This window comes from Falco peregrinus, chromosome 15, assembly GCF_023634155.1.
Source record: "Falco peregrinus isolate bFalPer1 chromosome 15, bFalPer1.pri, whole genome shotgun sequence".
NCBI classification, from domain to species: Eukaryota; Metazoa; Chordata; class Aves; order Falconiformes; family Falconidae; genus Falco; species Falco peregrinus.
The window spans coordinates 6,428,804-6,452,769 of record NC_073735.1 but is presented as its reverse complement, the minus strand read 5'-3'; the positions used below and the strand labels follow the sequence as shown (position 1 = coordinate 6,452,769).

The 23,966-nt window shown below is 48.7% G+C and overlaps 1 long non-coding RNA gene across 2 annotated transcripts in view; it reads right to left on the bottom strand.

The window, feature by feature from the left end:
* LOC114012860 (uncharacterized) overlaps window positions 1–23,966 on the bottom strand; it is a 52,895-nt gene that overhangs the window by 13,593 nt on the left and 15,336 nt on the right. The window contains exon 3 of one of the 2 annotated variants that reach the window (XR_003555578.2): window positions 8,114–22,173. The exons of the other annotated variant lie outside the window; for it this stretch is intronic. This is a non-coding gene — a long non-coding RNA (uncharacterized LOC114012860). Of the gene's footprint in view, window positions 1–8,113; window positions 22,174–23,966 lie in introns of those variants that run through there. 2 annotated transcript variants of the gene reach the window in all.

The window sequence follows — 23,966 nt, the reverse complement described above, 5'->3', positions numbered from 1 at the left end:
CAGGCAGCAAAATCACCACAGCCCATAAATACACTGAAACCACTTGGAGTTGCTACAAAAAACTGAACCTTTCTGACAAAGGGCTGCAACGCCAGGGTAGTGGCAAGGAGATGGGACTGAGCTGTTCCTGTGTGGACGCTCACACTGCAGATGTGCCCATCTACACCTGTCTGGACTCTATTCTCAGTTGGGAGAAGCAGTTGTCTCTAAGATGCATCATCTAATCTGAAAGCATCTAAATTAGGCTCAAAACATTCCTCAGTGTCTATTTCTTTCTGTTGGCTGCAGAGGGAACCTTGCTAAGCAGCTTAGGTGCAGATCCGTTAGGGTGGGATGAGTCTTGCTGAAGAGCTTGGATTTGTGCAGAAGGTCTCTATGTGCTTTCTGATGAAAAACAAGATATCTTTTGCCTCGATCATGCTGTAAAATCAACTGAGCTGATCGCCTCGCATTCTTAACGGTTTTACAATTAGGCGTTCAAAGAGCTGGTAGGTCTGTTACTTTGACTGCACAATGTACCAAGCAAAGAAGAGACGCATTCCTGAGAAGACAGTCTGGTAAGGAGAAATGCTGGCATCTAAACCCTGGAGAACGATAAAAGCTGTCAAATGTCATGCCTGGAGGATTTTAAGAGGGGTGAGAAAGAGAAGCTGCTGCAGTGTTGCCCCATGAATGTTTGCTATTCTCACATAGGTGGAACTTGAATGTATTGCTAGACATCTGATGGGTAGCATTTGGTACAAGGCACAAGCAGGCAAGGGAACTATTCAACAGACTTTTTTCTTCCACATATGTCATGCACACTAGATCTCACCAGCATCTTCCTCTGTTGCTCATATTAATCAGCTTGTCCAGAGCTTGCCTTGGAGCTCTGCTTGTGATCCCCTGGGAAATGAAGCCAGAAAGAAAAAAAGGTTCTTCCAACATCAGCGAACTTCCCCTATACCATCATCTAAAGTGCCTGGTGTTTACAAGCGAATGAAACAGAAAAGCAGTGCTGAAGGGGAAATTAAAATGGGAATCAGCTGGGAATGGAGCATAATGCTATGTTTAGCTTTGCTAGGCATGGAAAAATATTTACTTCAAGCCTCAGGGATGGAACAGGGGGCACGTAATTAACCAGCATCAGCAGCGAAGGCCCACTGTTGCTGTGGCTTTCTGACCCCAGGGACCAGCGGCAGCAGCTGAGGTGGCAGGAGCTGGAAACACCGCCTGGGGCTGGTCTGGGACCAGCACCACCAGCCTAAAGCAGAGCAAACGTCACTGCTCAGGATTTCTTGAGGACTTTCTCTGTAGCCACAAGGCTAGGAGCATACCGGTGTGAAACCGGAGTCATCAGTCTGGTGGTGAATGTTCATCTAATTCAGATCTTTAGATAAATTACTCTTTGATTCCTAAGGTCCTTAGGTGTGCGGGTATGTTGGGGCTTGAAGGCTGGACTGCTGAGAAGTGACAAAACATAATGTGACAGCTCATGACAGGAGGGGGAGGAGGGAGTGGAGAGAGGTGATAGGAAAGCCATGTGAGAACAGAGACTGCAGCAGTATCAGGTTGGTAAAACTATGCCAGTTCCCGTACTGAAGGGAAATCACTGTCAGGAGCAGGGAAAAGAAAAACCAACCCACCAAAAACCTATAAATAAATTCTCCGTCTGACTTTTGAGTAAACCCTGGGGATTTCACTGAATCCCTACCTGGAGCAGCTAATGCCAGGGAGTCACTAACTGTGACCGCTAGCTCAGACACCAGTTTGCTTTCGGAAGGGAACGCGGCCATCCTAATGAAACGCACGGAGCACAGGGAGCGCGGCTTGCAGGAGGGTGACTGCTGTGGGACACCCATTAAACTGGGGGGCCCTGCTGCTTTGGAGATGGGGTCTATGCCCTCAGGCATTCCTGTCGCATGCTTTAACCCTCTACATGGCAGTTCCTCAGACAGAAAAGCAGAGATAGCAGTGCCTCTTTCCACGCAGCCTTGCTTGATTTTCCTAATTGCATGCTGTGTTCATTTAGGAGCAGAGACCGACTCTGCTGATGGAAGCGCCCAGCACCCAGCACAGTTTGCATTTTCTGCAGTAACAGAACAGACTTTTTGGTCTGTGCATATCTAAGGAAATGTCAACTTTCCTGATTTCTTTTAAATTTTCCCAAACGATGCTTGGATGCTAACATATTATGCAGCTGCTGAGTCATGCCAGAAAACAAACCAAAAAAAAAAAAAAAAAAAAAAAAAAGAAAAGGGAGAGGGGAGGAGAGGAGAGCAGGGATGAGAAAACAAAGACGTTTCCTGGGGATATTATAGCAGCTTTTCTATGGGCCATTTAGACCATCCTATAAAATTATTTAGAGAATTAATTCCTTAGTCTCCAAGTCGTCAGTATCTTTAAGAAACCCATTAGCAGGAATTGTATTATTTCTAGTTACCATCTTTATTTCCATTCTGGGACCCTTCCTGATTTCCCTTCCTCTCCTATTCATCCTGTAGCATTTTTTCTGTAACGTGGCAGGTAGGTGAATGAAGAATTTTTCTTTATTCAGTACAGCTCTCTGCATCAAGCATTTCGCATGGAGCATGCAGCGGCTTCCCAAGCCCTTCCCATACCCCAGGACAGGTAGTGTCTGGAGCATCCAGAGCAGTGATGCTCTTATTTGTACGGGGTTATATTTCCATTTGCTGCCCAAGTCCCGGCACAGCCTGGCCCCAGTATTGCTATAGAAACAAGGCAGCAGCAAGAGATGTGCTGGAATCTCTGTGTCTGACTGAAAATAGCTCCTACCTACCCGGCGCGCCGCAGTCTTTAACAGCCTGACCTTTCCACCGGAGCCTCCTGTGCTTTGTAGCAGAGACACAATTAGCTCTTATTTGGCCCCATTAAAACTCGCTTCTGCAGCCAACTGTTGTGCTGCCAGCTGGATTCCCGAGATGGCTGCTTGGAGGGGTGGTAAACGAGGAGAGTGTACTGGACCATATCCCAAGAGATGCTGTCCTCCCTCCCGATTGCTGGGGACCTCTGACCTCAACCCAGACAGGGCAAAGATATGCCTCAGCCAGGGGGTATCAGAGGACAGAAAAAGGCAACAATCCCAAGTACGAGCTGCTCCCTGCACCCCTCCCCAGTAACAGAATGCAGTCAATCCCACCTCCTCTTAAAGCACCTGGATATGCCTGCGTGTCTGCATGCATCAGACGGGTCACACCGCAGACCTTGCAGCAGCGAGCTGACCCTTCTCAGGGCTTAATGTTGACTGAATGCACCTGGGCTCACACTGCTGCCCATCACCATGGCATCAGGCATCACCCCGATGGAGCAGCAGCATCCCTGCTGGATGCTCTGCAGCCAAAAGGAAAGAAGTCTATCGTTGAGACCTCTGGGGGAACAGCCCTTCCAAGGAAACCTGTGACTCCTGGGCCTTGCAGGACCCAGGGCTCCCAGGCTTTGCCTTGTGGCTCTCTGGGAATGGCAGCACCCCCACCGCTGGTAAAAAAAAAATACCCCGGTATTTCTGAGGCATATGTCAGACAACTGCAGGATGTGGAGAGAGCCCGGTGCTAATTTCTATTCCTAGGACACCCCTGAGTCACAGAACCTGTGAGACAAAGCCACATCATGTGTCCCCACCAGGGGCTTTCTACGGGGCTAAATCAGGATGACAAGCTCAGACTCTAAGAAAAGAGACACAGACCCTCATCGTTGCCTCTTGCCCATTCACCAGCTGCTGCCTTCGGTGATGGGCAGAACTGGCACCAGGAGAGCCAGCCCTTCCTCTCCCACACCCTCACTGTGGAGCAACACACCTCTAAAATACACACTGCAACCCTGCATCCTCCTCTCCATCACCTCAGAGACCCCTCTCCACGCTGCCGTGGCTCCTCTCAAACACTTCCAGCTTCCTGCAAAGACTCCTTGGATCTGTGCCTTTGCAGCAGCTGCCCTCCTGGCTCCTCCATCCCCATCGCATCCCTGGTGTCCACGGGCACAGCTCTGGAACCGGCTTCCCGTGCAGCGGGGTGGATGCCTCAGCAGCAGCACGGGCAGCCTAGGGTTAAATATCTCCTTGAAGCCGAGAGCTAGAGAAGATTTGGAGGAATTATTTATAAACAGCTACTGGATTTAAGTCCGATACCCCATAAAGTTGGGTTTTCTTTTCCTCCAGCTTTCAGAATCAGATGGATTTCTTCATCCATCACTAAAAAAATCAAAAATAAAGAGAGAGGAACATTCATGCCTGCTTCCAGTGCAATTTCTTTAGGACCCAGTAATGTCAGCTCTCACCGGACTGCCTTCCCTTCCATGCCTTGGAAAGGAGTGGCAGGCAGGCACCAACACACAGAAGGACAGACAGTGTTTACAGAAACCTTGCTGCTCGAAGAGGGCAGGCTGAGCACTTCGTTAAAAGATGACCTCTGTTTTAAACATAACGTTGCCCCTCTTAAATTATTCAATTTCTCTCAATGTTAAGTCCATCTCTCTCTGGGCTGTAGGGATGCTTCTCCCCCTGCCCCACTGAAAGAAACTGGAAAATCGGTGCAAATATTTTTCTGAAAAAGAGTTAATTTAAAAGCATCTCAGCAGCTGAGGCAGTTGCCATTGCAATAGTCTGCAAGTGGACCATACTCAGGGAGCCAGAGCAAATGGCCTCAGCAATCACAGCATTAATCAGTAACTGACAGTAATAACAGGCCAGCGTTTATGACAGGGTTTATTCTGTGGGAACAGGGGCTTTGACTTGTTATCTCCCAAAAATCCTCACTGCCAAATCCTGCCCTGTGTATTGTGAATGCTACCTTCCTTCTAAGCCAAATACTCACTGGACATGTTAGAGCAAGTTGATGGGAGCTAATGAGGCTGGGCTGATTTATTGAAACCAGCTTGCTTGTTTTTTCCCCTCTCTCCAGGGCTGCTATAAACAAGGGGTAAATGCACTGACATCACTGGCGTGAGCCTGATGTAAAGCCAGGGAAAGGAGTGGCAATCACACGCTGTTTAATCAGATGCTCTGGCTGCCGATCTGCTTGGCATCCCCTACTTGTTTTGCGTGTCTCAAAATAGGAATTGCCAGCACTTTGCTAAATGCAGTGCAAAATCCTTCTCTTCCAGCGCTGGGGCTGTATAATCTCCTTGAGCTTTCTCTGCTATGCTGCTTCCGAAGCATCCCCCGAAACGCTCCTGGGAGATGCGTCGGCAGCTCTCCCTGTCTCCGGCAGCATCTGCGCGCTGGAGGGGACTGTTCCTCTGCTCGCTCCGGATTCCCCAGAGCCCTGTGCCTCCTCACGCCCCTGCTGCTTTGCCCAGGGTCTGTAAGAACTTCCAGCTGGACCAGGGGCTGCATCCACCACTTTGCAGCCCCTCTCAGACCTCCAGCCAGAACTTTAAGGATGTAAAAACGGGGTTTGCAGCTACAGCTGTTTGAGGTGCCTCCGAGCTGGCTGGCTGGCGGCTTCTGTAATTTACACTGCATGGGCAGCGCTGGTCCTCTGGGAATCTTATGGCTTTAAGTCCCCTGATAGAGCCATCCTGACACATGCCCTGCGTAGGTGTTTCACCACTTAATCTGCAAATGGCTGATCTCTTGTTCATATTTCAGCCAAAGCCTGATAAAGTTGGACCTAGACAGACAGGGTCATCTCGGTGACTCAGTCCAGCAGGAACAGAAATGCATATAAATCCTCCATTGCTCGGTACTGCAGCCGTCTTGGCCCTGTGCGCGTTCGGTACGTTGCACAACAGGAATCCATCTCTGTTTGCGGCTTTCAAGGTCTTTGGTAATATAAATTAATCATGTCATAAAATAGAAAAAAAGGACAGAGAAAGAGAAAGACTTTTCCTATAATGAAGGCTCCAGTGGAATACTTCATCCTGAAACCCGCTCGCTGCCAGTTTGTGGCAGCCATCGCAGAATTTCAATGGGAAAACGAATGATTTCTATTGGATCAGTGTGTCTGTCATTAAAAAGTGGCACTAAAAAGCTGGATTTCCAAATTAGTTGGTTAAAGAGCCTTACAAAGCACTTAGATTGGAAGCAATTCACAGGAGGTAACAGCTTGTTTTATATGTCTCTGAAGTGCCATGTACATTCCCAGTGGCATATAAATAATAAATAATAATAAATATGCATATGCAGAGATACAGAGAGCCTTAATCACAAACCACGTACGCATGCTTGCAATACAATGCAGGGGATTCACCCTTCAAAACCTGCCCCAAAGCTGCAGCTTTAAATATGCAATGAGGGGTTTTATGGCCGTTACACCTCTTCAGCCTTTGGAAGAGCCGGGGCTCCCTCCTCCTCTCCATCTGAGCCACGACCTGCGTCTGGTGGCTTCTCGTGTGCCCCCCCCCCCCCCCCCCCCCCCCCCCCCCCCCCGCTGCAGCACAGCCAGCGCCGCATCCCTGGTGCCCACACCCACGCGGACAGTGGCACAGAGTCCTCTGTAACGAAAATAACACCAGTATCTGCACCACCTGCACCACAAACCCATCGCACAGGGTTTCCTCGAACGTTCAGCCCCAAAGCTTTTAAATCCCAAAGGCCCAGGCTATGCCACTTGGGGTGAAAAGAGAAAGTGCAGCTGCCTGTGGGGCAGTGTCTATGCCCTACGCACCATCCACGAGGGATGAAGCAGCCCCACAGCCTTAAGGAAGGGATGGCTGTCTACTTTCTATCTCTTCTTCATATTTTTTTTTTCTCTCTCAGGGCTCCCATTGCCTCTTGTTCCAATACTACCGCCCCCAAGACCAAACTGCACTGTCAGTAAAAATTTTTTTACTAAATGATATACATCACGCACAACCGAATTTTTATGCTTTCTGAATAACGGAGATTAGGACTTAAAACCCAAGTTTTCCATGCGTCATGCATTCTTTCTTTGTAGGAACTAGGCTTTTATTTAAATGGGGGTTTATTTGCCGATTACAAACAGCGCATTCATGCATTGGAAGAAGTTATGCCTTGTTTCTCAGCAGGCATAAATCAACACGGGCTCCCTGATTCCAGAGCTGCACTGATTTACCCCTGCTGAAGATATGACCCTTTTCCCCACACAGCTCTGCCCTTCTCTAAGCAGTCTCCAAATTCTAACCCTACCCAAAGAGAAAGAAGTTGCTCTATCTCACAGTTAACTCTACAGAAGGGGAGTAATTTTTGAGTTGCAAAGGTACGTGCATTTCCCTGGTTGGATGGTTAGCTCATAAAGGTTCTCCCATCTGAAACTGGAACCTCAGTAAGAAAAAGATGAAGCACACTGAGCTCCAGCTGGGGCATGGGAAGGAGGAGGCAGGCATCCTGTGGTCCAGGTAAGCTCTGAGACAGTGGAGCAAGAACCCAGCCAGGCTCCCTGAGACCACAGTACATCCCACATAAACCACTGCAGGCTTCTTTCCTCCGCTCTTCCCAACGCCACCTTGCTGGCACCAGCTCTACCACCACACTACCCTGTTCACAGGGATGATGGAGCACACCCATTCAAGAAGCTGAAAAACCCTCACATATTCAAGGGTCTTGGAGGGACCTCCTAAGAGAGAGCAAGATTCACCATGACATCCAGGACTCGTAACCCCCCTCAGCTTTAGTAGCTACAGGAAAACACAACCGAGAGACAAAATCGTCAAGAGACTGCACAGCTCTTCTCGCGAGCAAGTATTTCCAGAAACTATGGGAGGAAAAAGCAACATCAAGAGGCAGCACTAAACAGGCTTTATTTATTTATTTCACAGCAGCCACTGAGTCATAGGCTAATTAATAAAAGCCCTTAGATGCGACAGCTTTGTGTTTAGCAAACTCATCTGCATTTCTTTTGCCACTCTGCATCAAAGCCAAGCAACCCCTGGGGCTGTTCCACAGCCAGCTTCTTACATCTGCATCCAAAACCTGATCCTTTGAAGGAGGCTTTCTAAGAGGGTTCCCTTAACTTATGGGAGACCTGGCTCTGTGCTGCTGCTCCCCTCCTGGTATGCTACCATTAACTTTTGTTGTGGAGAAATTTCTGGAGATGGATGACCTGCATACTTACTTTAAATGTGTGGGGGTTTGGTTGTGTTTGGGTTTTGTTTTTCTTTTTTTTTTCTTTTTTTTCTCTCTCTCTCTCTCAAGGGAGCACCTATCACTCATGGTGTGGCTGTTCCTGCTTCATTGGCATTATCACTATTCGTCCTTCTGTTTGTTTAATGTTTCATTTTCACTCCTTTCTTGGTTTTAAAATGCCCTTTGGTGAGTTCAGCTAGTGTTCAACTCCATTTATTCCTACAATTGCAAAACCTATGCTTGAAGCCAGGCAGGAATACTTCCACCTCATGGTCCAGTAACAACCTCTATCCAAATCATGGTGCCTTGAGAGTATTCTTTTAAAGGAAAGATACACAGCATCTGAATTGACCAGGTGTTGTAAAGTTTGATGGATTTAAATCTTAGCTTCTGCAGATTTAATCTTCTGTTAAACTCCCATTTTTATTCAGCCCTGCAATGTCACACACTTGAGGGTGATTTCTCATTTCCTACCGAGTATGCGGCAGAATTTCCTCCTTTCACACTGCCCTGAACGATGCTGTCATTAAACATCAATGTCTTGGGCATGTGTCTGGGAACAACTTGTATTCCAGGCCTCACCAGTGATGCTGCTTTATATTTTGATCTGCAGAGATGGTCCGCTCTGAATTCAGCCATGCCAGGAAATGGAGCTGCCAATTGCAATTTTTGGCTGGGGCAGTCAGGCAACTTTCAGACATATGTTAAATTACATTTGAAAATTAGCATTATTGGTCCCAATATAAACAGGAGGAGAGAGTACAGGCTTTCCATTTTCTGCTTCATGGGGTCTGAGGTAGTAGAAAAATATTCCAACACATGATTGTTTACCAGAGTAGCAATCCCAACACTTAACATACTCCAGATTTTTTAAAGCATTTGTAATAACAATGGTCCAGATCTAGATCTTGGAGAAGCCAAGGAGAGTCAGTCAGTTGGATTCTACTGAGCTATATCCTTAGCAGGCATAAAGTGGCCCAGCTCCAAAAAAATTAGCAGAGCTGCAAGCATTGACACCAACTGAGGATCTGGCCATATGTGGATTTGGATGAATATTTTGATTTTATGTTTTCCAGGCATCGGGCAAAACATTGGCTAATTGGCAACATTTGTATTGAAAAGGCAGTTAAAATAGTAACTGTATTTATATATCCGAGTATAGAAAAATAGATGCAGAGTGGGAGGAGAAAGCCTAATGGATGTAATCTTTAGGAATCAAGAAGCAAAAATTCAGTTTTAGGGCAGCAACAGATTCTGTTTGCAACCTCCCATAGTTAAATCCCAGCCCATTTCTTTGCAGACCTAAGGTTCCTCTAGGGACTTGGGTTTTTCATTTAGAACAAGGAATACAGTGACCCTTAAAGAAAGGCCAAATGGCTCTTAAGCTCCATTTTTTTTTATTGACATGAAGGTCCATGCCTTTTAGTAAATTGGTATTTTAAGACAATTACCAAACCCTTTTGCTGCTAATTTTTGTACAAAGAACTCAAAAAAGCGTATGTCACTCAGTGTCAGGAAGAGTGAAAAGTCTCCAAGGTACTCGCATATTCTTTCCGGTTTAAAAAAGAAACAATAGTAGGAGAAAAGCAAAAGCATCTTTTCCCTGGCTCAGAGAGGAACTGGAGCATTTTGGAAACACACCATTCTAGGCAGCTGAGTTGGTGATTTCAGTTTTGCCCATTTCCCGTTTTTGTTCCTTGGTTGTTCATTGGTGAGCGCAGGAATTCGCTGTGCTGCTTGTCCCAGACTGCGGCTATCCATGTGCTCCCATGGATACGAACTTCCAAGGAGAAGACCACAACAGGTTGCCCAATTCCTCCCATTTCAAGAGGCACTGCAGACGCAGGCAAAACCCCAGCTGAGCTGGCATGTCGGGTTTGCCTGGCAAGGTTTGGTAGCAGGGGGGCTATGGGGGGGAGCTGCTGTGAGAAGGTGCCAGAAGCTCCCCCCATGCCCGATGGAGCCCACGCCAGCCGGCTCCCAGACAGACCCACCACCAGCCAAGGCTGAGCCCATCGGCGATGGTGGGAGAACTGCTGGGATGATTGATTTAAGAAGGGGGCAAAAAACCTGTGCAGCAAGTTACAGCAGAAGAGAAGAGAGACACTGCACCAAAGCAGCCCCCCAGGTCAGGGCAGGAGGAGGTGGGGGGGCTCCAGGCACGGAGCAGAGGTGCCCCAGCAGCCCGTGATGAAGACCCTGGCGAGGCAGGCTGTGCCCCCAGCCCATGGAGCCCACGGGGGAGAAGATCCCCCCTCCTGCAGCCCAGGCAGAACCCCACACTGGGGAAGGGGGATGCCCAAAGGGGCTGTGACCCCTGGGCAGCCCCTGGCAGGACTTGTGCCCCCAGGGGGACCCCTGGGACCAGCTGTGCCTGGGGCTCTGCACCTCCTGGGAGGGACCCCCCAGGGCTGGTGCGTGAAGAGCTGCAGCCCGTGGGAAGGGCTCGCGATGGAGAGGTTCATGGAGAGCTGTCTCTTGTGGGAGGGACCCCGCTCGGGGACAGGGGCAGAGTGTGAGGATGAAGGAGCAGCAGAGGCAGAGTGTGATGGATTGATCGTGCCCCATCCCAGTCCTCCGTGCTGCGCCAGGGTAGAAAGGAGAGAAATGGGGTGTGAAGTTGAGCCCAGCAAGAAGGGAGGGATTAGGGGGAAGGCATTTTTAAGTTTTGATTTATAGTTCTCATTATTATCATTCAAATCAGAGTAGGATAAATTAAACTAATTTCCCCAAGTCGAGTCTGTTTTGCCTGTGACAGTAATTAAGGAGTGACCTCCCTGTCCTGATCTCGACCCATGAGATCTTCATTATATTTCCTCCCCCGTGCCCGGCTGAGGAGGAGAGTGATGGAGCAGCCTTGGTGGGCACCTAGGGTCCAGCCAGGGTCATCCCACCACAGATGGGCAAATATTTACTTCAGTTTTGTTTGTATGGAGCCTGATACGAATCCCCACACAAACCCAGCTATTTATCAAGTAAAAAAAACCCCAAAACTATCCCATGATGAGTCTCTACTGCAAAACCAATATTTGATTTTAATATTATGTGTACAGGCACTTGTAAAATAAACAGCCCTGTTTGCATTGGTATCTAGGTGCTTGGAGACAGAAAATCAGATACACCATTTTGTTCATTTTTCCCTTTCCAGACCAAGATCATACAAAAAACTTTGGGAAAGAGAGAAAGAACTGAACCACCAAGTGCAAATCTTTATTTTAAGACTGAGAAAGATGCGGAGCTGCGCATTTATGAAGAGGCCTCTAGCTTACACAAGCCACAGAGGCAAGAGTTGCCACTACTTCTACCAGAGAAGACCACCAATTTAACCTGCATTCCCCCCAGCTGTCACCCCCATGTGACAAGTGCTTGTTTCAATAAGATTTCCTCTGTCAGGGCTGCAGTGCCTTCACCCAAAGAAATAAACCCAGACTAGAACAGTTCTGCTGCAGGGGATGTACAACCATCATCTAGTCCAGCTACTTAACCCAAAGCTCCAAGCACGTTATTAAGGGCACTGCCCAAGTGCCTCGTGAGCGCGGACCGGCCCAGGGCATCGCTCGCCTCCCCAGGATCCTGCTGCAGTGTCTGACCACCCTCCATGAAGAAATGCTCCCTACATCCAGCCTGCACCTCCCTGGTGCAGCTCTGGGCCGCTCCCGCGTGTCCTGGCACGGGACCCTGGGGACAGGAGCTCAGCGCCCGCCTCTCCACGTCCCCCCCCAGGAGGGTGCAGAGGGTGACCAGGTCACCCCTCAGCCTCCTCTTCTCCAAACCGGACAAGCCCAAAGCGCAGCCGCTCCCCAGGACGTGCCTTCCAGCCCTGCCCCAGCCCTGGTGCCCTCCTCTGGAAGCGCTCGTGGACCCGCACGTCCCTGTGAAGCGGTGGGGCCCAGCCCTGCACCCGGTGCTCCGGGTGAGGCTGCACAGCGCGGGAGGCGGCAGGATCAGCCCCTCGCTGCCGGGCTGGTGGTGCTGGGCTCGCCGCACCCCAGGCTGCGGTTTGTGCTCCCGGCTGCCAGGGCTCACTGCTGGCTGCTGCTGAGCTGCTGCCAGCCAGCACCCCCAGAGCCCTTCCCGCAGGGCTGCTGGCCAGCCGACCCTCTCCCAGTTTATACTGGTGCCTGGCATTACAGCTCTGCCTCCCCATCCCTCCTGGACAGCCTGGAGCCCTCCATCCCACCACTCCAGTCGTGGGACTCCTTCCAGCAATACCACTAATACCAACAACACCCTAAGCTCTGGGAGCTGACCAGTGCTTCCAGTTCATCCTGTTTTTCTCTCATACTGCATGCGCTGGCATACAAGCATTTCAGAGACACCCCTGAGCCCCCCATGCTCCCAGGAGCAGCATAAACATCCCCACTATCACCACCAGCCTCGGGCAACGCCACACCAACCCCTGGCTTACCTACTGCAGTCCTGCTGGCGTCCCCTTCCCACACTGATTAGTAATTAAAGCTTTCTCAATCAGTCCCGCCAGCTTACACCCAAAGACATGCTCTCCCCATCCCACCAGGCCCCGGCATACCTTGCGCCTCTAAGGCTCTTCCATGCTTTAAAGCCCCAAAGTTCTGGTGCAGGCACCAGTCCCGGAGCCAGATATCAATATGCCTCCGCGCATCCCGCAGCCGGAATCCTGGGCGGCCACACGCTCGAGCAGGAGCTCTGCCTGGAGCTGCGCCGGCCGTACCGGGTGCGAGGAGCTCAGGAGCAGCAGAGGACACTGCTTTTGGAAGGGTGGTACCATGCTGCCTGCTGGGAGGTACAGGGGCTGGTCCATTGCCACCAGCTGGGCTGATGGTTTTCAGCTGCTTAAACCTCCCACGCTGCCATGCAGGCTCTGCCCCTCGCTGCCTCAGCCCATCAGCAGCTCTGGGGTCAGCTGCTCAGGGAACACCCCCTGCCCAGACAAGCCAATGACTTGTCCACGTGTGTCCCTTGCATGTCCCATCCATGTCCCACAGCTGCTGCTCCTCCATGCACCGCTCCGGTATCCGCCACAATCAAAATAAATCAAAGGCAACCTATAAATGATGGTTCAAGTACACAATTTCTTCATAAAAGCTGTTTTTCACGTCAGCTTCATCTCCACGCCACGTAGTTGGATTCGTATCAGTTGGTGGCCTTCTGCTACCCATGTGCTACTCTTCCCAGCTGTGCAGCCAGGCAGTGTTATCCCTCTGCTTGCTTCCCCGCATGGCTTGCTGCAGGGCTGGGGGAACAACAGATGCTCTGGGATGTGTTATTGTGCATAGTCAGTGCTAAAGCTTTAAAGGCCATATATAAAATGCATGTGTCCAAAAAGCCTTTCCAAACAGATGTTTGGAACCGGGCAGCTCTGACGTTGCATGTTTTTTGCCTCCGTAGATGACCGTGGGTGGTCAAGCACTGGAACAGGCTGCCCAGGGTAGCGGAGGAATCACCATCCCTGGAGGTGGGGACTTGGGGACGTGGGTTAGTGGTTGGACCTGATGATCTTAAAGGTCTTTCCAACCTAAATTATTCTATGATGATCCAGGATAATTTTGCTTCTAAGATCTTCTCCCCAGTTCTTTTACAGCTTCGTGAGTCTGAAATAATGCTTTTAAGCTGAAGGGTTTGCTCTGGTGCAGACTTGGGTCCCAGGGAGAATCTAGCTTGCAATTTCCATTTCTTCCACAGACTTCACTTGCAGTTTATCACTTGCATCTGTAGGCTACAAGGCTCGCTGCAGTCCGGACAGATGTTTTAAAAGATGTAAAGGGTATGAGAGGAATAATCCAGCTGTGTCCTGCTGGACTTCGTGTCTCCTCTCTGACATTCCTGTTTCACTCCCTGGGTCCCTCACAGAAACTAATCAAATTCTGTTTGCTTTGACCAGACAAATGTTCCTTCCCCGGTAGTTTGAACTGCACTATTAGGAAGCCTGTTTAGAGCCCTAATTAAGGTTTCTGCCACTTAAATCAAGTCAAACACCATGCAGAGTACTGAGTAATAGGACCCTGTTCTCCACAGCAGCTTTTTTTTTTCCCTACATAAAGGAAAATAAATGGCACCCATGCCTTCTCCAGTCTGTTGTGTGTTTTCCAGCAGTGGTCTCTGATGCAAATTTTCAGGGTTTGAGCTCTTGCCTGGGAGAGGGGAGGGAGCGAGACATATTGCCTCCCCCACGCTGAGATGAGACACTTGAAAGAGGAAGGTCCACGTTTACATGCTAGAAAGGCTGTAGCAAGCATGACCTGGTAAAGTCCTCCTTGCTCCCTAAATCTCCCATTCAACCTGCAAAACTTCACCTTCCATCTGTATTCCAAACCCTCCTTTGGATGCTCCTGCTGCAGGGATGTCCTTGCTTTCTTCTGGCTGATATACAACGTGGTCCTCAAAACATGATCAAGATCACTCTGCTGTAGCCATGATGGAGGTGTATTTTTTAGCTGACTTCTATGTAATTTCGCTTCGTTTTGTGGCCTGGGAGGAATTATCTTCTCTTGGCTTTTATCTTCCTGGAAAGCAGCAGGTGTTTTCACATACTCTAATTCTTCAGGATAAATACATTTGTTGCTTCACCTGTAGCTAGTGCTTAGTAGTACTCCTGTTTGCATTATGGCTGGGATGTGCTGATCTCCATCTGTTTTTATTTCCAGATTTCATTCTACTTCCTTATGTAAAGAAGAGCCAGTAAATCTCATTTCATCAGAGCGTATTCATAATGAATTCACATCCAAGCCTCTTTACAGGCTTTTGGCTTCAGTTACCGTGTTTACACCTCCAAATAAGTAACATTTTTTCCTCTTGCACAAGAATAATGTTCTTTTCAAAGGATGTTAGAGCTCAATAAGATAACTGTAATAGTGCCGGGCTGCCGATTCCCATCTGTAGCCTATCCCTGTGCCTTGCATGTGAAACCACGTGAATCCCTGTGCCTGTATTTCCTTAGTGGCATGGTATTGTAACTGGAATATTGCTTCTTCCCATGCTCTAGTAAGCAGGTCTTTTTTTATGTGAAGCATTTCCCATATCACCAGCTCATGGGCTGCAGCTGGTACCGACTTGTCATTTTTCCTGTGGGTTTCTTTGCAGACCCCAGTATCTCTTTAGGCCTCCTCTGAACAATGTAAGTGGGTCGATGAGAACTAAACTCTCCAAACACTAGTGCCCTAATTAATGTTCAGAATTAAAGTGCTAATTGTGAAATGGCATGTGATTCATCCTTCTCCATTCAAAAGCCCTTTATCCGTGCGCCTGAGACATGGTTTGGCTTTGTTTTGCGGCTGCAGAGGGGGATTGCATCTACCTCATGCAATCCAGAACTTTGTTTTGGGGTACCAGCATGTGCAGACCTTAGTAGGTCCAACACTCCAGTAGTGTTTTAATTAGAAAATTACGCCCGTCCCCGGCTCAGTGGCAGGCTGACCAGCACAGCCTTGGCCCACTGGGGCACAGTGGAACAGCAGCGGCCCGAGGTGCGTTCGGGGGCTGGTTTGTGGAGCCGTGAGTGGCACTGGTCAGCTTTGAAACCCAAATACCAGGCAGGGAAGTACCAGCCGCTCGGTTGCATGACTTGGGCATGGTGGGAGAGCTGCTCTCCTTGCATTCACTGTATGAGAGCAATGCAACTGCTTGGAGACACCGAGGCTAGGGAATTTATGGTCCTTTCTTCTTGCACCAGGCTGTTTTTCCCAATGACTCATCAAGTGCTTTGTACCTTTTAATGCTTTCAGACATAAATAATCCATGACATCATCTAACAAAGGAAGAAACTGTAAATGAAAATCAATTGTGCTTGGCACCTATTGGTAACAGAAAACCTTTGGTGCCGTATATTGAGTTACATTCATTGTGTTAGACCTTTTTTGGCTGATACTTGGTGCCAGAGAATTCCAGAGCATGAAATAATTTCTTCATGTGGTGTGTTAGTCAGGGTTATCAGAGACTCCTGCATCAGCAGGACGATGCACTGTGCTTCCCTGTCAGTCATGGAGCCTATTCCCGGCCTTGTGCTGTGACTTGTGTGACCTTGAGGAAATCGTTCCGCCTTCCTCTGCTCTCCTATCTCTCACGCAGCTATCTGGCCCTTCTGGCTGTTTGTGGCAGGGCCTTTTCTTACCCTTTGCCCATAAATCATCCAGCACCGCAGGACGAACCCTTGCTTGGCTCACCACCTCCTTTATGGGTTTCTAGAGAATACGAACAATAACATCAAGGTACCAAATTACCAGCACAGGACAATAACGGTGAGATCTGCTGGAAATCAGAGATACTTCCACAGCAAAGCCCTGCTCTGTGAGGTGTTAAAATTGCATTAATCCTTGGAGAATAATGAAGGAAATCCAAAGCCCTGTGGGTGCTTTCCAGCACCTTACGCTGCGTTCCCCTTACACTGCTATCTCATGGCAAAGGAACTGAACTCTGGATCACCCTGGTTCAGAATACCCCCTTCCCCTATCGCAATTTCCAGGAACTCAGAGAGAGGCTTCGCTGCTTATAAATCAGAAATATTTGTCAGGAAAGTATGTCCCTAAACGATAAGGACCATAATCCTGGATCTGAAATAACTGAATAGTGCAGTCCCAGGCTCCTGAGAGCCTCTCTGCCCCAGCTCATCACTTATTCCTTTGAACAAAGCAACAGCTGCTTCCTAGGAGTTTTGGCACAAGCTTGCCTTGTCCTGGCACTGTAGGACTTTGCTTACATTCATTAGTGCTGTATTGCATTTGCATAAGCAATGTCTCAACAAGCATGGCCCTTTATCACTGTGATTCATGGAAATGACACAGTGGATGGTTGTGCTAACTTTGCCTTGAGATTAGGATGATTTATTCATTGCGGGGGGTGGGGGGGGTGCTATGAAGTCATTGCCATTGCTGTTGTGTCTACATACAATCAGAAACAAGGGTTGTTTAAGTGAGGTACAGAGCAGGATGAAAGGCCTCTGGGGTCCTCCCTTGTCTGTACTCTTCAAAGTGTGCAAGTAGAGGGCAGGAGAAGAGCAAAGCATGGCTCAGGTGCACTGACAAAAGTTTTGGGGCCCAGAGTAGATCATTACGAATTCTTGTGGTAGCCACTCTAATCTCATTAGTTGTGATGGATTCTGATGATGTCCACGTTGTAATTTCCATTGCTGTTCAGCATTAGTCCACTTAGCGTCCACTTTCCGTGGAGTGTTTCCAAGCAATTAGTATTCTCATCTTTTATCCGAGGGGTCATGGGTTACAGTGCATTACTGAGAAGGATAGGCTGGAAGGAGGGGGGGGGGGGGCAGCATCTCCTCTGCAGAGGAGAAGGATAAAAGACAACTCAGCTTGCTACAGGGAAAGTAACGTGCTGAAGTCCCACCTGCTGAGCTCTACAAGGGTGACCTGTACATTCATACTTTTACCTTTTTCAGATTAAATCCCAGCTCCATTTTCGAGTATCTCTGAAATACCTCAAAGAAATATGGTGCAAGAGGCTTGTTTCCACACCTTTAGCTGAAATTTATTGTGCCTTCTGGAAGAGGGCTTTGAAGATCCAGGCCAGGATAGCAGTGGGATGCGTAACAGAGCCCTAGGTGGTCCCAAAACACACGAAACTGCATTTAATAGAGACACAGCTCATGTAATGCACTCCCTGAGCTACCTGTGCTTTGGGGTCCCTGCCCCCAGAGACCATACTGGACACAGAAATGCCCAGTGACCTCTAGTCCCTCTGCCTCTGAAGCAGGCTTGGGTGAGGTCCTAAAGGCACGACGATGGCAGAAACCGGCAACATTGCCTGGCTCACGGAGAGTATTGGATTGTTGCCACTCACATGCTGAAGCAGCCTGGAGATGCCTCCTACCCACCTGCAAACAGCAGGTATTTCACCCTCTTCGGTGCTGTGGGGTCCTGGCGGTGGTGAAGCAGCGGTGATGTCTGGCTGCATAAGCCTGTCTTGGGCGCCATGTCCAATCTGATCCCTTGACCCCTAGGGAGCCATGGGGTGATGCACACCCTTCTTTTTATAGCCCAGCAACACTAGAAATACATGCCATGGTCTGCACCTAAAAACCTCAGAGGAGGAGGAGAGGGTGAGCAGGCATCCACCTTGCCCTCAGCGCTGCCTGAAGAGGCCAAACTTTTATTTAAGCTCTAAATAATTAGCAAGCCCACGTGTTGCTGGCTTTCAGCTACTTTTGGAGTTTGAACTGGTGCCCTGTTTGCTCGCCAAGCTGTGCAGGGTGGTGGAGGACAGGACAGGTTTCCTGAGGACAGCTTGGGGGTGTTAAAGGGAGGTGATAATAAACGAGGGAAAAGAGAGCAGAAGACTTCTGCACTCTTTCTCCTATCACTCCATTTATTTTTCTTTCAGGCACCAGCTCAACTGAGCAAAGCCAAAGGCATGGTGGTGCCTGTATCACCTTCGTGGGACACGGTGTGAGTGCTCCCACGCTGAGCAGGGCAGGATGCTGAGCAGGGCTCCCACCAGGCTCCAGCCACCCCTGCATCCATGTAAGGACAAAATCCTCTGTTTTTAGCATGGAAGGTTATCTGAAACACCAGCTATTGCCCCTTGTCCAGGGACCACTTGACCTGATCTTTGCTCTGACCTACTACAGCGAGTAGGTCCTGTAGTATACCACCGAATTCTGACAGTATTTGGCTATCGGAAAGGAACAGCTTGCCAGGAGTATTTTAAAACGTCTGTTGGTGGAGAGGTTAAACCCAAATGTTCTTCACATCCTCGCGTTCAGTAATAAATTGTGTTGCTCTTCCAAATGCTCAGTCTGTTTCAGGGACAAAGTGTGAACAGTGCCACCAAAACGCAGCCTGACCTCTTCGTGTGCCAAAACACATTCATTTCTCTCTCAAGACAGGGTTACAATTTGACAGGAGAAAGCAAAACATTTCTTTTTCTTTCAGAGAAGAGTTCTACAAGATGCTTAACATGTTTTTTAGCTCAGCATGCTAACCAGCAGAGTTTCAGAAGCTGGCCTGAGTCTGGCAGTGAGCAACTCCACGGATGCGGAGCAGTGGGAGCCTTTCCCTGCACTTGCAAAGACACAGATTGAAAATAATTTCCATGCTTTCTCCTCCCTCTTTGGCAAGGCAGTTTGCTTGTTTCTGCCTCACGTGAATCCTTCTGGCACCGATGAGGGAGGCACACTGCCTCCTTAATCTGTGAAGCTTTCTCGCAGAAGGGGCTGGGGAATCGGGCTTGCCAGAAAAACAGCTTTGGGAAATGCCCGCTAATCTCCGCTCCTGCTGTGCCGGGGCAGCGCGAGCAATTGCTGCCCGTGTGTTCCAGGCTTGCAGTGAAGACATCAGACCGCGGATGCCACGTATGTCCCAGCAGATTTGTCACACGGGCACGTGCTGGAGTTTCCTTGGGAACCTGTCTTTCGACCTGGGGAAACCCTCACAGCTTTCCTGGTGTTAATTCCTCTCTCATTCCCAGACAGCTCCGCCTCTGTCTGGCAAAGGACATCCTACGTTCCTGAGCAGCTCCTCAGGGAGCTGATCCCTGTATCTGTAACATCAGCCTAATCCTCCAGCAGCCCTCAAGAAAGGCAGCCTGGCCGCATCTCCTGCAAAACCCTGAAAACCTCGCTCCAATTCCTTTTTCCTGGTGACCTCTGCTGCTGCTCAATGCCACCATGTGTCCTACCAGAATTAAGCAACGTTTCCAGCCATCTCTCAGGTGATGCTGCCAGCAGGCATTGCAAACATTTTAGATGTAAAGCCACCACACAAGGAACAAGGTTACCTAAAATTGCTATTAAACCATAGGGGAGCAAATACAGCCTTTGAAATGGCATGCAAGCCACAGAGCAGCAAACTACTCAATGTCACTTGAATGTGACTGAGCTGTGTGAATCCCTTTGTCATGTTCGGTTTGTGTACAGGGTGGTAATGGAAATTGATTCAGTTTCTTCTCACAAATCGGCTTTGTTTGTTTCAATAAGATGGATTTTTCTGTAGATCCCGCTCCCAATTTAAAAGATGAAAGTACAGATAGGAAAGACCGACTCTTCCCAAAGCTACTGCCAAACTCCTCCAGTAATCCCATTATTAGGGAAAAACAGGATTTGCAAATGACAGCTCAAGTGTTCTGTCTGACTGCAGGATTCAGGATTTTGGAATGAGTATTTAAAAGTATTTCAGTACCTAAGGATTCAGAGAAGCCTTAGGTGAGTTTTTCACAGGCAGCTCCTGGAACTGGATATCTAACTGTACCTAAACGTGTTTACAAAACTTGACCCCTCAGACCCAATTAATTTTGATGGAGCTCAGCTCAGTGCAGGATGGAAAGGCTCTGTAAAGGCGCTGGCCTGCACGGGCTGCTGCCGTCCCTGAACTGCCCCTGCGGTTTTGCCAATCCGGTAATCAGGCACCAAGGAAATTATTTTTCTGGCAGGGGATGAGGTAGCAGAAGGCTTAACACTGACACCTTATGATGAAGCCTTCAACAGCTACAAACTGCCTTGTCCACTGTGGCTTCCCGTCCAAAACTTATGGATGGTCTGGATAGAAACATCTGGCTCTGAGCCTGAAATCGTGAGTGAAGTCACCGTGGACCTAGACAGACTGGTTTGCTGGAGTGATGGAGACACGTGGGAAACTGTCCTTTTTTTCTCCTTTCTTCCCTCAGGGCCAGATAAAAAAAATAATAAAAAAACGGAAGAAATGGATTTGTGCCCCCTCGAGCAGTGGATAGCATTCTGTCTGTGAGCCACTGGGATGCTGCCTGGCGATGCGCTCTCTTTTCCATCTTTCCTGAGATGTTCTGTCAAGGCATCCCAGGAGAAATTGCACCTTAAGATGACCACCATGTCCAAATCTTTTCCTGGCCTCTTGATATGGTTCAAATGCAAAAGGAGGCTTAGGAGATCCTCAGGGCCAGGCTAAGCAGAGCGGGTCAGCTCCCTAGTGGGGGGAAATCCCAGGGGGATATTTTACACGGTGCCTCTGGAGGAGCAGGTTGTGGGGTTTTCCCATCTCCTTCCCTTCTGTGCCCTACGTGGACAGCACAGCCTAATCAGCACTTCGAGGCCACGGAAATACTATTGTTGAGGGAAACCCCTGAACTTCTTCCCCCAAACTAGGAAGGCTGCTCACCCAAAGGTGGGAGCAGGTGGGTGACCTGGTTTTTGTGGGTCTGCCAGGGCGGCCTGAGAGCTCCCACCAACAGAGGTTTTTAAATACTCCTCATAATCTGCTCCTTTCCAATAGCCAAATACTATCAAAACTCGGTGGTACATTGCTCTTCCCAGGATCTACTCGCTGTAGTAGGTCAGAGCAAAAATCAGTTGGTTTTTTTTTATTGACAGAGGCAATAGTTGGTGTTTCAGACAACCCTCCATGCTCTCCACGTTACTGAAAACAGAGTTTTGTCCCATGTGCTCTGTTTATTGCTACTGAGCCAGAAATCCGGGTGTATTAACCCAGGTCTGACACATGGTAAAGGTTCAGCGTTTCTCCTCCGTCAGTGAGGATGCGACCACTGGGACAGGGACCAGCAACAGCTTCTCAGTGTGTGCTCATCTCCTCAGCCACTCCTGATGAGTTCAGAAAGTAACTCCTGGTGAAGCACCTTATTGTATCTTCTTGGCAGCTGCCTAATCTATAGATGTCAGGAGAGATGAAATAAACTTGCTTACTACAGATTGGCCTGTCTCCCTTTACTGTGTCTCCAGGTGATGGATGAGCGCTACCTGTGATCTTTGAGTAGCAGCTGTATCTTTCAGAGGTCTAACTACAGCCAGGAACTATAAATGCTGCATTGCTTCACTGACAGAGCAACCTAGAAGCAATAATCTTTGCCTCCTGCAAAGGTTAACTCCTTTGTATCTTCACAGGACAAAAGAGAGTCAGGAACACGGCAGTTCCCAGGTCCATCAGCTGGTTTGTGTTGTGCAGGGATAAGCCCAGTAGCCAAGGAGGATGAGGACGCCTTCAGGGCTGGAAAGGGCAGGTCGATGCCCTGTCCCACAACTGGGTGCCTGATCTCTCTAACTAAGGTAGCAGAACCTGCAGCTGTCCTGCCAGCTGGCTTCCCGGGAGATCTCACTGGCTTCTGCTGACGGGCCACTGAGTAGAGGGAAGAACGCATTTGTTTTCATTATTACTGTTGATAGAGCTGCTGCAAAGCAGGAAGAGTTGGACCGTGGAAGCAGCAGAGCTTGCGAGGCATGCCTGGAGGATTAGCAGAAGGCTCTGGGGAGTGAAAAAATGAAGAGGTAACAGTTGGAGAAGAAAGAAAAACAGCAATCAGTGTAGACTGGTCTCTATCCTTCCCTTCGCTGATCACAGCTAGAGACCACCGATGCTTGCAGTAGAGCAGAAGTGATGCAGAGCTCAAGCCTGGCTGCCGAGCCAGGATGGGGAGCAGAGAGATTTCGGTACGCAGGTGCTGCTGCTGAGCTTTCCCAGTCCTCACTTGGTGCCTTAAAAGATGCCACTCTCTCCTTTGCATTTCATTCTGTGCAAAATGCCACTGTTCTGGTTCCATCACATGTCACATTGACTCGGTGCTAGCAGAAATTTTGTTTTTAAAAAAATAATCCTTTGGATCAGGTAACCAAATGGTTGTATGCTGCTGATTTCCATAGCCACAGGTAGCAAAACAGAGAGTAAATCAAAGCAAAGCAAAAGTAATTGAAATTCTGACTTTGGCATCAAAGAAGATTTCAAGATAAAAGCTATACCAAAAAATGGGGAGAAAGGCAGAGAAAATGGGGCAGAAAAACTGCAAGAATAAGAAAACACCGGCCTTTTCTTTTTCTCTGTTGAACTTATGGTCTTTTGATTGGGAAAAGCACCAGTACTAGGTGGGAACATATTTTTCATATTTCCTAGTGCTACAAAGAGAAATGTAGCTCTTTCCTACTGCGAGCTGCGTGTATGCGTGAAGCTAGACAGCTCCTGCCCCCTCACCACTTAGGACAGCCAAAGGAAAGAGCACGATCCTCACTTTACAGATGGAAAGACAGAGGCACAGAGATTCTGAATAGGTCTTAAAAAGAGTCTGCAGCAGATGTATGGATCAAACCACAGCTTCCTCAGCGATAGCTCAGTGCTCTCCCAGCTGTTCTCTTCCTCTGTGCTCAAGGGTGTACCTGAGACCCCTTGCAAAGTGTCAAGGCTTGTGTTGAGGGGAAGGGGGTTGCCCAGCAGCCGCAGCCCCTCCCTGGATGCCGTCAGAAAAGACCTGAAGGGGACAGGGCTACTTGCTAGATTTCAGCTTTGCCTTGCAGTGCCTGAACACCACAGCTGCTGCTTCCAAGTTACCTGATGTATCTTGGAGCCCATCCTGAAGCCCAGGGATACAGAAAATTTGTGTTCACACCTGGGTGAACGCACAAGGGGCAGAAGCCAGCTAGCTCCAAGGAGCCTGTCTTGCCTATGCTCTGCATCTCACGCCATCATTTACTGCAGTGTACAGCACTGCTTGTGACATTGACACCTTTGCCATTTCTCCATTGATATTCTTAATGACTTATAGTACGTCTGTTGGTCCTGACCGATTTAAGAGAATATGGTTAGTCTGAGCTCTAGGCTGATCTCATAATTTGACAGCCATACAAACCTGTGACTGATCTGGATCGAGGCATGTACAGATGCCAGCCCTTCCTTAGGAAGGTGGTTAGCTGAATTTCCCCTCTCTTGTTGGTGAAGGCAAAAGACACAACCAGAGAAAATCCCTTTCTTGTGAATCTAGAGCAAACTTGGCTCAATGCCTAAGTGAAGAAGAAAAAACTCCTCTAACACAGGAATGCAAGAACTACCGTAGGCAGAGTCACTGGAACTTCTGAAATAACGTAGTTCTTGGCTCTGGTGCGTGAAGCAAAGCCTTGTTGCTTTCTATTCAGAGCACACATGTTCATTTGCTACAATTCCCTTTTGCTGTGATTTAATTGCTTGTTTCTTTTCAAAATTCAACAAAGCATTTGGCAAAACAGAATTTCCACACCTAATCCTCAAACAAACAAGCGGCTACTTGCTTCTGC